Below are 13,480 nucleotides of genomic sequence, written 5' to 3'. Positions count from 1 at the left end.
TGCAAGGCACTGCAGAAAACCACTTCTGTCAATGGGAAGGCTCTACTGAGCTGCCCAATTTCTCTGACCCAGGTCAGGAAAGCTTGTAAATTAGAACTTTGGTGGTGAATGAAGTATCAGTGTGACTGTCTTCCCTGGGAAATATCTTGGAAGGAAACAAAACCAAGATTCACCTCAGAATTTATACAAGGGAGGCTTCCCTTACACCTTCACAACGTGCCAGATTTCAAGAACTTTTTTTTTTTTTTTTTTTTGCATTTAAATAGTGCTAGAAGTCTCTGGGGAATGCAAAGTCTGAGGTTGGAAAGATGCATCAAAAAGGGTCTGGGAGACTCTGGCAGCCTTGCTGCAGGAGCAGGGAAGTTGGGAGAGGAGCTGGTGGAACACATGAGACTGAGTACCTCAGCACTTCAGGGCAGTCCCAGCTTTGGGACTCGTTGTATGAGAGGTGGGAATGAGGAACCCAGGTTGGAAAATGCAACCACCAGCATGATTCACTCTGCCCTTGCTTCTTTGAACTATATGAAGTAGGAGTGCAATTGCTGTCTGAATAAAACAGTTGTGTACTGTTACCCAAAAGCTGTGTAAATGCTCAGCATGGCTGAAGGCCACAAGAGACACAGCTGCGGAGCTCTCCTGCTTCCTCCAGGTAGAAAACTCACTGCCGGGATCATTGTGGTCCTCGGTTTTTTACTTGCTTCAAGAAAAGGCACAAAGTGATACAACAAGCCATTCTTTGAATGATGGAAGAGAAAAGGCAAGATATCTCTCATCCTTTCCCTATTGCTCTGGTGGGTGTGTAACTACTAGAGTTGCTTAGCACGGCCATCAAGCAGCAGAAAACTGAATTCCCTTTGAAACCAAGATTGATAGAGCTTCCCCTTAAGCTATTATTTTCCTCCTTTTGTCTTTTAGATACTCTCAAAAGCTAACTGAAGATGTTCCTGTTCCTTACAGGGAGTTGGACTAAATGACCTTGAAGGGCTGCTTTCAACTCAAATGATTCTATGATTCTTCACCAGTGCATCCATCTTCAGTCCTCAGATAGGACCCACTGCTGAAGGTGGCCAGGCATTGAGGTCTGTAGAGATGTTGCCACTCCCTTAAGCCACGGGCAGGTGAAAGCTGTGCAGTTTTGGAGTGGCAGCAGCCATGGATGGGGTGGTTGGGGCTGGAAGCAAAGCACTGGAAGCAGAGGCATTTGCCAAGCAGAGAAAAATGGGCAGGTGCTTGGAGCAGCGAGTCCTCCTGACCCCAAAAGGAACCAGGAAACTGCTGAACTTGAAGCCCGCAGGTCCTGTTGCAGACCTGGAGGTTTTTATGGCTTCTTCATCCCTATTTCTTGACCAAATGAAAGCTTCCATTCCACTGACTTAGGATGCTTTTTTGCTTCATTCTTCTTTCTTTTTTAACATGAAAGTTAATGAAAGTGATAAATTGACACTGAAAAAAGGTGTATTTTCTCTTGTCATAAACCGTGAATGTAATTACTTGAGACAATGCTGAATATCTCCACACGCCTAGGAGGAAAAAAAAAAAAAAAGAAATAGAAAAAAAAAGACTCAATCCAAAATAACCACTGAGAATTCAGAGTGGAAATGAATGGAGCCTGCCTCATTCATAAATGTCATATGAGACTTTGGCTAAAAAGGCAAGCCTGTCATCCCCAGGACAGCAGCTGTTGTTATGTTGAACAAAATGGATACAAATGGGTATTATTTTAAAGTGAAATGCTTAATACCAGGCCTAACAAGCACACTGTCCTCTCTGTAACCCTGTGTCATACAAGCCATGATCTCCAGTAGAGGGCTTGATTGCACAGGAAATAAAATTCCCTGGCTGTGCCCTACCAAACCGACAAACACACTGGCAATGTTTGAGTTACTATGGCAATCACAAAATAGGAAGGCCTTTTCTTCTTTTCCCCATCTCTGCATGCAGCCGCAGGCTGCTCCTGAATAGCTCACATCTGCAAAAAGTTTTAACACGGTACTCAGATAAAGAAAAGGATCCCAAAAATGGGCATTGACCCGTCTCAAAAAATGTTGCAAATTTTATATACAAGAATTGGGGAGCTGTGCCACTTTGCGCAGGTTATGTCATAATGTGAACAAAAAGGGATAAAAGCTGATGAAGGCTTTTGCTGTCAAATATGGAGAGAGGGGAAAAAGCAGAAGTAAATGACAGCTTTAATGCAGATGTAAGAAGAAAAGTCAAAGATGGGTGACAGAAAGTTAGTAGTCAATGAATAAGGGAAAATTTTCAAACACAAAAACCAGACAAAAGGGTAAAATACAATAAAAATCTCACTATAGAGAATACTGAGAAAAGTCCCAAAAGCACAGTGAGCAAAATCTTGGAACTATCAAACCATGTGAAACCGCCATGTGGTTCTTTAGAGCGGCCCATTTCAGGCATTAATAGCTCTCATTATAAAGGAGGAACCTGATCTCTGGCCTGGAAAGCTTTCAAGAAGCAGACTTTTTACAGCAAAATTGAAAAGCAAAACAAAACTAAATCTTTCTTTCTTGCACAAATCAACCAGGATTTGGGTCTTTCTAGAAAATTCAGCCCTGTATTATGAATTGTTACACATTTTACCAGTTTTCCTTAGACAACTGCTTTCTAGTAATGGAGAATAATTATGTATTTAAATGGAAATTTGTTTTCTGGCATGTATTTCAATCATGGGTTTTCTGATTTTATGCTTTCCACCATTAAAGTATGTTTACTGTTGATAACAGGAACTTACCTTTATTGGCCAGCTGACTTCCACCTTCTGATTTAGATGCCTGTGCAAAGTACACAGACGTGTGCTAAGTGTCTGACTGTCTCAGAAGGCTGTTTTATCCCATGGAGAGGAAAGGTGTGAATCCAGAATTTAACATATGGGCCTGCTGCTCTGTGCTAGTTTTGCTTCAGATGCCTGATGTGGAGCATGGAAGCTTGGAGGCACCATTACCACCTTCATGAACCTAGCTCCATCTGGCAAGAAGATTCAGTAAGAGTAAATTTAATCTTAATTTGATCTTAATCTTGGGTTCAAGTGACATGTCATAGCTTCTGAAAGTATCATTGCACTTTAAAAGCTCTTACTGACAAGTCACATTAATCACTAGTGTCTGAGAACGGTTTAATGAGGAAAAATGAATGAAAATGACATTAAAAGTTCACAAAAAAAAAGTCCAAAGGGCCGAAAGAAGCCCCAAATCCAGTAAAAGTTGGACTGCATTATACATTCATTGACTCTTGTTCTTTTGGGGGTGTTTTGGTATGAAAAGAAAGAGACAATAGAAGACAATAACGCTACCTTATCGAAGTTCATTCAAGCAGCTATTTCAAATACTTTTAACGGCTTGTCACTGGGTCTTGCAAGTCTCTGAGAGTCTAAACATTCTGTCACATTTGTGTACTAACCACTTAAAGTGCTGCTAAAGCCTTTTGACCTGGACTGACTCTCCTTTATCTAGGTCAAAATGCAAGGCAAAGCCTTTGTGTTTCACGGCCTTCATTAAATTCATTGATTTGACCTGTATTTTAAAGACCAAAAGTCAAATGGAATGGGAAGTTAAAGTTCCCATACAAAATCTTCCACCGAGCACTTCACTGCCTCCTTGAACTATGTAACATTCAGAAAAGGCCATCTCACGGCCATTTGAAGTGTGGGCTATAGCTGGAGTGGCAGTTTTGTCCAGTTTTTTCAAGAGCATTAAAGAGATTCATCAGAGCTTTCTCTCACTTAAATGAGGACAAAAAGTTGAGTCTTGCAGACGATTCCACTTACCATTTTTTCTTGCTCAGAGGCATCTTTTTAACAGGGCAGAGCATATTTATATCTCTAGCACGTGGAGAGGCAGAGATGGTGATTCTTGCTTTACATCAGACTCTTGATGTGTTCGTGGTCAGTTGAATACTGGGAGAAAAGAACTTTAATGTGTGAAGAAATAAACCTTCTTCTGCATATGGAGACTAAGTTTCAGAACCAGCGTTTGTACAGATAAAACGCGAGGTAAAACAGAGGTTTACATCTCAGACAGTTTTAAACTAGGACTTAACATCAAAATCTCAAAATCTGGAGGTTTCATTCATCACTACAAAAGAGTTCATCACTTGATGCAAGATGCATTTCAGCATGTGGCTGACCCATCCCAAGTTGTGAGTATGAGAAGGATAAGAATAAGGCTTCCTAAAGGTAAGGATGTGCTTTGCATGAAGTGCAGCTTTTCCGCTCAAAAGGACAGGCAGTCAGACAGCAGGGACAGACCAGGCTGACCAGAGAAGTCCTGCCCTGCTGGGATGTGGAAAAGTGGGGAGACCAAGAGCCTGCGGGATATACCTGTGCAAAGCTGGGGCAGAATGGTGACTTTATCCTGCCTCACATATGGCTGAGGTTCAGCGCTCAGGAACAGTGGGATAAAAGGAAAATAAATTACAAATATCAAAGTAAATGTTAGTCAGATGGCAGTTCTTCAGTATCTATCTTCAAAGACATAAACTTTCTTCGAGATGGTCTGCAAGTTAATAGTTTAAATAAAAAGGATTGGGATATCTGATACAGCTTTCCAGAAGCTGTTATTTTCATGACTGACATAAGGAGTGGGATTCAGCTGCATAGAGGTGCAAGGTTATGTGATTAAAGGCTCATATCCAGCAAATAAAATTGCAAAATTTGTACTTCCCCTTTCAAGACAAGTCCCCTTGGGGTCTCACCAGCTTGCACATCAGCCTGCACACAGAGTGACTGGTGGGCAGGCTCTGAAAAGATGAAGGATGAGTGCATTTAAGAAATGTGGGGGATCCTTTCTGCTGAAGAAATCTTTTGTGGAGCTTTTCAACAAGTCTCACAGTAGCTGCTGAGTATGGGTTTTGGAGAGAGAGACAAACTGAAGGTTGTTCTGCAGACAGCTGAGGAAAATCTGATTTTTTTGAGACATTATAGTATTATTATTATTATTATTATTATTATTATTATTATTATTTGATGCAAATAGTATACAGTCTTGTAAACCATGGGAGAAGAAGAGAGGGAGAGAATGCCAATGGAAAATAATTCCAAGGAACTATATGCAGAAAAAGTTTACCATGTGACTTCAATATCTTTTTCTTTCTTGTATTTCATACTAAAGGGCAGAAATACCATCATAATATATTCCTTCTGAGATCTGGTCTACTCTTCCCTTTCTACTGTTTCCTTTTGCACTTATCAGCTCCAGGTATGGGCTCCATTCTCAACTGGTGCCTGGAAAGAATGTCTCTCAGAGTGCACTTCCGCTGAGTTTGCAGAACTTTTATATTACAACCTTACCCTTCATTTATCACATCTTCTCCACTTCTATTTTGATATCTCTTTGTGGGAGTGAGCAGCTCTGAAGCTAGAAGAAGTTGAGGTACAGAATTCAGAGCTGTGGTGGCAAGCAGGTAGCAGTAGACCAGGAGGCAGGATCATTTTCGGTGAGATCAGACGGCATGTGCAGAACCTGGGTGTACTGGTTAGTGCTTGGCTGAACAGCAGTGTGCCCAGGTGGCCAAGGATGGTGAAACCTGGCTTGTACCAGAAATAGTGTTGTCAGCAGGAGCAGAGAAGTGATCGTCCCTTTGTACTCAGCTCTGGTGAGGTTGCACCGTAAGTAATTTGTTCAGTTTTGGGCCCCTCACTACCACAAAGATATGAAGACCCCGAAACATGTCCAGAGAAGGGCAGTGAATCCATGAGCGGGGTCTGGAGCACAAGTCTTATAGGGAGCAGCAGAGAGAACTAGGATTCTTCAGTCTGGAGAAGAGGAGGCTCAGGGGTGACCTCATCGCTCTCTACAATGCTCTCTACATTGTGGTGAGGTGGGGGGTCAGCCCTTTCTCCCACGTAGCAGCGGTAGGACAAGAGATAATGGCCTCAACTTGTGCCAAGGGAGGTTCAGGTTGGATGTTAGGAAAGATTTCGTCTCCAAAACAATGGTCAGGTGCTGGAATGAGCTGTCCAGTGAGACGGTGGTGTCTCTGCCCCTGGAGGTGTTCAAGAAATGTGTATATGTGGTACCAAGGAATGTGATCTAGTGATAAACATTGGTGGTACCTGGACACTTGGACTAGATCTTAGAGGTCTTTTCCAACTTCAGTGATTCTATGATTCTAAAAGCAGGCAGAGGAGCAACATGGGAGTGAGTGCTGTCTTGACTCCTGCTCAGTGAGTTTGGCCATTCCAAGCTATCTCCTCTCTCTCCTGCTATGTCCTTCTGGAGCTCCCACTGGAGCATCAATGTTTTCAGGAACTTTGTAGAGTATAAGAGTATATAAATCATTTATAGTACAATGTAATTATGATTTTTTGAACCTCACCACCTAAAAGGTGTTGAGGAGAGGAAGCAGCAGAAGCAACACAGGGAAAGCCTTCAGTGTAGTCTGTTGATAGATTGTCATCTTATAGAAAGTCTGACTGGAAAAATATCGGCAAAAGGGCTTCTTTAGGGAAGGGCTTCATTTAGGGAAGAAATGTCCTTAAAAAGAAGAGAAAGATTAGTCTGGTATCTTCTGAGGTCACAATGTTTATTCAAAAGAAAACTTAAACCAAAGAAAACTACTGAAGTCTAAACCAGACTTTGTCCTATTATTTTCTGTTATTCTACAGGCATAATTCTAGATTCTAAAAGGTAGAACAGAACTCTTGGCCAAGGAGAGTTTATGTGACGTTTCCTTCTTTGGAAAAATATCTATAAAATGATCTTATTTTTCTTATTTCTTATTCACCTGTAGTTATTTGTTCAACAGTTAGACAGTCTTTGGATGGTCTGCAGACTCCTTGTCTATTGTTTTATGAATTCCTAAGATTCTTTTTTTATGTTTTGTGAGTGGGCCATAATTGGTAACTTAGAGACTTATTTTTTTCTGAAGTCACTTTGGACAATTCCTGGTGCTTTGAAGATTTACCAGATGATCCCTTCCTACTGTGACTCTTCATGAAGGATCGTGTTTGCCAGAGACTCTGTGTCCATGAGCATCCTTGTAAACCATGTTCTCTCACATCTCTGGAAAGGAATGAGATGAAGAAGTTGAATGCCACCAAAGCAGAATTTTTGTATTTGGAAAAAACACTTGCAAAAATCTGTTTGGAGTTGTCTGTAAACAGAGTCACTCTAAAACAGAGTGTCTCCAATAAAGGGGTATTGTTCCCGGCCACCAAGGCAGAATAAAAGTAACTCCAGGGCCACATCCAGTGGTGTGGGAACCATCTAGTTCATGGCATGCTCCCCCTTCCTGCCAGCCCATGGTGGTCTCTTTGCAGTGAGAGCTTTTTCTGGGGCGCTGGGGGAGCACCATAGAAGGTGAGATTGAGGAACACCCTACAAGAGTCAGAGCGGTGGTATCCTACCTTCTGCTCTGTCTCTATCAGTGGCAGTAGGAGCTGCTGTAATACAGAACACAGGATTTTCACCACATTCTTTGCATTACTGAGATTTCCCAGCCCCACAGCTGAAGAGATGTTCAACACTATGTACCTGTATGGGCTTCTGAGTGCCATTCCGTGGACCTACTCTCCTTAAATATGTCTAATCTCCTTGAGAAGCTGCTGGTACGATATGCCTATGTAGCCTCCCAGAGATGGCATTTCCAAACAATTACCATCAACCATGTACTATCTGACTGTGTTTAAACTGATTTCCCATGTGTTCTCTAGTGCTCGCTCTGAGGGATCTGTGAGTAGTCATTCCACATTTGCCCTTCCCATCACCCCCACGGTTTTGTGGGATTTGTACATAACCTCTTCTAAATTAAAGAGTCTTTTTAGGCTCCATACAAGATGGACATTTCAATTCCCTGCAATTATTTTCATTGGATTTTACTGTGTCCTCTGAGTTTGCTACACCTTTCTTGAGATGCAGAGACTCCATCTGCTCCCAGTACTCAATGTCAGGGAGAAATAAGGCTTTAGGTTTCTCTTCACTCTTTAACTGCCTAACATATCAATGTGTATTTATTTCACTATTTAGTGTCTGTACTTTTGAATCTGCAGTCTATCAGCTGTGAAGATTATAGCTAATCAGAATCATGGAATCATTAAGGTTGGAAAAGATCTCTAAAATCAAGTCCAAGCATCCACCTACTACCGATATTGCCTGCTAACCATGTCTCTCAGTGCCACATCTAATTCCATGTTTAAGGAGCAGAGAAGAAAAGATAAAGCGGTTTAAGACTCATTCTATCTTAACGAAGTACAGTCAGCATTAGAGGTATGTTATATCAGCTCAAACATGTCAGGAAGCCTGCAGCCATAAAAGAAAAGGGAAAAAGGGGCAGAGTGAAGGATGATGTTATAAAAAGGACCAGGGTGATGTAAAACCTCTACTTTCACTTTCCAAGTTCATAGTTTGGAGAAGAAAGGTTTTTCACACAACAAAAACATCTGCAAACACTCCTACCTTTTCCCTCCATGCCCCCATCCCAATCTTTTTGTCAAACATCATGCAGTTTTTAGGAATGTTCCTTTGCTCTCAGAAGTCATCTGGTAAACACCCAGTTGTTGTGGTGGCATGAGGATAACTGCTCCACAAACTCATAGAATCATAGAATCACAGAATGGCTCATGTTGGAGGGGAACTCAAAGACCATCTAGTTCCAACTCCACTGCCATAAGAGGGTTGCCACCCACCAGCTCACGCTGCTCAGGGCACCATCCAACCTGGCCTTGAACACCTTCAGAGATGAGGCATCCGCATCTTCTCTGGGCAGCCTGTGCCAGTGCCTCACCACACACTGCGTAAAATTCTTTTTCTATCATCTAACCTAAATTTTCTTCTTCAAGTTTAAATCCATTCCCCCTCATCCTATCACTATCAAATCATGTAAGTAGTCAGTCCTCCTCCTGCTTGCAAGCTGCCCTCAGTTACCGGAAGGTTGCAATGACGTTTTACTTCTCCAGGAGCCTTTTCTTCTCCAAGCTAAACAAGCCCAGCTCCCTCAACCTTTCTTCATAGGAGAGGTGGTCCAGTTTCCCGAGCATTTTCGTGACCCTCCTCTGGATCTGCTCCAACAGCTCTTAATCCTTCTTGTGTTGGGGACCCAGGCCTGGACATAGTACAGGAAGGATGCAGAGCTGTTGGGGCGGGTCCAAAGGAGAGTTATATATATGGTTATATTTGGTTGCAACCAGCAGTGTATGAAAAAAGTGCCATCCACGATGGTGTGCTGAAACATAAGAGGTACATTTGCAAGGGGACAACAGAGAAGTAGTGCCTGTTCTGGACATAAGCACCTGAAATGTCTCACTGGGCTCTGCTGCCATTCTGAGGATCTCCCATAGTGCTGCTCCCGTCCATCCGTGGCAGCTGGGATGGAGCCCCAAGGATGCTGCAGCAGTGCCAAGAGGGTTGTTTTACCTTGTCACCTTCTCTTTCACACCCTGTACAAAGCACCCTGCTACAGCCTGAACAGGTGGGAGCCCATGGTTTATTGTGTTAGGGAGTTCAGGAGAGTTGCATTAATCCACTTAATGGCCACGTTGCTCAACAGCCGCGTTTGCCAAGCTGTGACCACAACCTAATGATGTACTACCAACATCCACGCCAAAGACAAGGCCATTTAGAGCAGAGAGACAAGCTGAGTTAGCATAAAAGAAGAGACATCAATCACCATTCCCCCAAGACAATGGCGATAATTTAATGGCTGTTTTTTAAGAAGAACTGACGCTATACAAAGATTGAGGAGAAAGGTCTGGTAGGCTTCACCTGCAGCTGAGAGCTATTTGTTCCCTTTGTGCCAACAACCGGAGTGAGGTTTGAAATGGCAATTTCTGCAGCTGGCATCATAAGTATCAAGTTATGCTCACAGCTAAAGGTTTACTTTAAATTGCTAGATTTTCTGGCTCAAACTCTCATTAGTCAAGCTTCAGTGACTTTGCTAATGAATTCACTTTCTGCCGAATTTTAAACTAATGTGCAGAGTTCTGTTGAAATACTTTGTTTGTTTGTTTGTTTTTTAATATTTTGCCTTCACTCTACCAGTTCTATGACAATTTTTTCTACAGAGAAAGAATTTGGTTCATAGAGACCAAATTCTTTGCAAGACTTTACAGATTGATTATATCCAGCTGAGTTGTAACCATGTGCTGTAGCTCTATATTTAACTGTATTTCTTTGGTAGTTTGTTTTGTTGCTTTTTGTTTTGGAGAAGAACCAGTGCAGATATCCTTATGCATGGTGTAAGTTGTCTCTACACAATTAAGACAAAAGTTTCTGGGCAGTTGACGTCACCAAAGTAAACTTACTCTGAAAGTCTGCAAAAAAAAGTGAAGCACAGGAGTAATGTTGGAAGGGTTTCAAGCAGTCTTTTGGTCCAGACCATCATCACAAGACAAGACCACTCTCACCTTTTGAATGGAGGCTTCTCCATGCTGTCCTTAAGCATTTCCTGTGACAGAGAGTGCACACGTTTCTAGCACAACTCCCCCACCTCACTGTCTATATCATTAGCAAGTGTTTTTGGTCTCTCATTGAAACCTTCTCACTGCAGTTAAATGTATCATTTCTTGTCATATATAGTCATGAAGAGTATTTTTTTCAGTCTTTGCAGCAGTTCTTGGCATATTTGAATAATATGATCAGGAAACCCCTAGCGCACAATAGAACAGCCCCAATTTCTGCATTGTGTAGCATGTTTTCTGGATGTGCTCTCACTCTTTTGTGCCCCTCAGTCCTGACCATGTGGGACCCAGGCTGGGCACCAAGCCTTGTGGAGCACCCAGCAGTGTGGAGTCAGCTGGGGCCCAGCACAGCCTGTAGCACTCCTCACCAGATGTTTGGATAAACATTTCCTGTTTTGCCTGAGACCTTCTCAGGGTTTTAGCACAAACAGCACTTTTTTTGGCTTTTGTGGTCTTCAAGGAAAATGTGGTAAATGCTTTGAAATGAGCTAGCAGAAAAACAGTGCCATTAGAAGTCCTGCAGTGAGAGCCAACTTGATTCACCAGTCCCAAAATTGCTCTTAGTTTATGTGACAGCTTCTAGTTTTAATCCTAACCATTCTTCTAAGGATTGCAGTCCATGCTTTGACCCAAATCCTTCCTCTGCCTCTATAAACAGCTACTGCTTGTGCTCTGGTAACCCCTATTAGTGATATCTGTGTGCCAAGAAGATAGTGCATCTTATTAACTATATGAAATAATTTTTAAAGAAAGTGCTGATTTCCACAGGTGTCTTCTTTTTTTTAATTTTATATTATCTTCAGAGTCTGTTTCTTTCAACCAAACTCTCCCAGCGTGACTTTCATGACCATGATGAATCTGAGAATAAGTTCAGTCCAGTCCATCCTCTGTCCTGACCCAGCTGTGGGCATCTTGCGGGACTTTCAAGCTTAATTCAGTCCATCTACAGACTGCAGCTATACCCAGAGAGTGGCAATGACAAGAAAATTTCATGCAACATTGAAATGTGAAATGAGCAACTTGGTGGGAAGTATCTCATCCACTCTGTGAGTGGGACAGCACTGGGTCAGTGAAGTACAGGGAACACTTCAACTGCAAGTTCACCTCCAGAGTTTTTTTTCTGTCTTGTCAGTATGAAGATGAGATTGTTTTGGTTTTACATGTAGGTTTCAGGCACCAGTCAAAATGTAGCTTCAATGAGGCCTTGATATTAGGTTCTGCTATGCTCATTTCTAGTACTGAGCCTATATTCAGCTGCAAAGTTGGGTTGCGTCTGCACTGGAAAGACTCTGGAGGAGAAAGAATCACCCATATCAGCATGTTTATCCCAGCAGTATTGAATATCTATCCAGATAGACAACCTTCCACTAAATCATGTCCCTGAGTACCACATCCAAACAGTTTTTAAACACATCTTTTTTATGGTACTCAACCTATATGAGATAAGCATTGCCCATAATAAGGATCCTTCCCTTGTGCAGTGATGTGATATTAGAAGCCACATAGAAAGCACTGATCTCTTCCATCTTTCAGAGAAGGTAAGTCTTGCAGTGCCAGATGACCTCTTTCAGCTACCTCCAGCAAGGACAGCGGCTATTCATGTTGCCTTGTTGTTCTCAGGTATGATTTTATGGTTTTGTATCTTGAGCAGTGGGTCTTCAGAATTACATAAGTCTTGACTCTCTTATAAATATTTGTCCTATAAATTGCCTTAGCTTATTAAACCACCAGATCAGGAAATTGAGCTAATTGCCCTCATTCATTCTTCCTTTCTTTCTTAGCTACTGAACTGCTAACAAGAACATTAAGGGCAGTGTGGGACTTCTGACTGTGCTGAAAATATAAATTATTCCCACCTGCTTTGCATGGAGGACCATGGATGAGTGCTATATGTAAACTTCATAAAAGCAAAGCTCAAGTGTGACTGTCATAACCATGCGAGCAATTAATCCTTATAATAACTTGTGGCTGAGTCACAGAAGCTTTGGATGAAGACCAAGACCTTGCAGCAGGCAGCAGGTGAAGTGTTTGGGCCACCTCAGTGGTGTGCTCATGGAGCCCATACTGCTTGGCAGTTGAACTGAGACAAGCTGAGCCAACAAAAAACCTCAAAGAACCAGGAGGGGAAATATTCCAGACTGTTCAGTTCCTGCATGACCTGTCACACCACCCATATCGTCATGTGGTTTTTTTGGCTACCTCAAACTCTTCACATCTCCCCAGAGACAGAATTCTTATCATGAAAGCTAAAGCCATGTATGGTGCGCTACTATGGGCTCCTGTGCCCAATAATCCAGAGGGCTAATATAGATTTATGTACATTCCCGTATGAGCATAAATCAGAAGCAATTCTACTGAAGTTGCAGCATTTAATTCCCAGGACTTGCATCAGAAATACTAGTTCAGACAAACCCAAAGCTTTAACACACTGGTGTTAGAGGCAACGTAACTATCTAGAAAGACAACATGAAATAAGGGAGCTTGCTGGAACAGTATTTTGTCTTCAGTTATGTTTTATCTCTTCCACTTAGGTAGACATGCCATCAGCTGCTCTTCTGTGAGGTTGCTGCACTTGTTCTGAAACATTATCATTTCTAAGATTAGTGCAAAAGCAGGTATAATCCAAAGTGTTCTTATTTATGTTAGAGCTTTAACTAGGCTTTCCAAGCAAACTAGTTGAAGCCATGAGGAGACAGTGTAGAACAACACATCACTTGCACGAATATCTAAGCTTTGGCCAAATGAGTAGTAGTGACACCAATATTGTTCATTTGAGAAAATGCATGGAAATATCTGGATTGGACAAATACATAGAAAATCGTTCTAGTTTTTTCTAAGGAAGTTTATCAGATTTGACTATCAATCATCCATGTTGACCAAGGATGGAGCGACTTTGCAATAAATGTTCATGCTTGTCGTCATTAACATCATTTAGATTTCAGACTTTATCTAATTAAGAAAGGTTCCCACCAGCAACAGCAAAAATCTCTACCACCTCTTTCATTATCTCAGCCTTTCTTCCCTTTAATTACTATTGAGCTCCTGGCTGATTAAATTAGCTTTTTTAGG

The sequence above is a fragment of the Meleagris gallopavo genome, chromosome 1 (assembly GCF_905368555.1).
Source record: "Meleagris gallopavo chromosome 1, MGAL_WU_HG_1.1, whole genome shotgun sequence".
Taxonomy (NCBI): domain Eukaryota; kingdom Metazoa; phylum Chordata; class Aves; order Galliformes; family Phasianidae; genus Meleagris; species Meleagris gallopavo.
Note: the sequence above shows the minus strand (reverse complement) of the source record.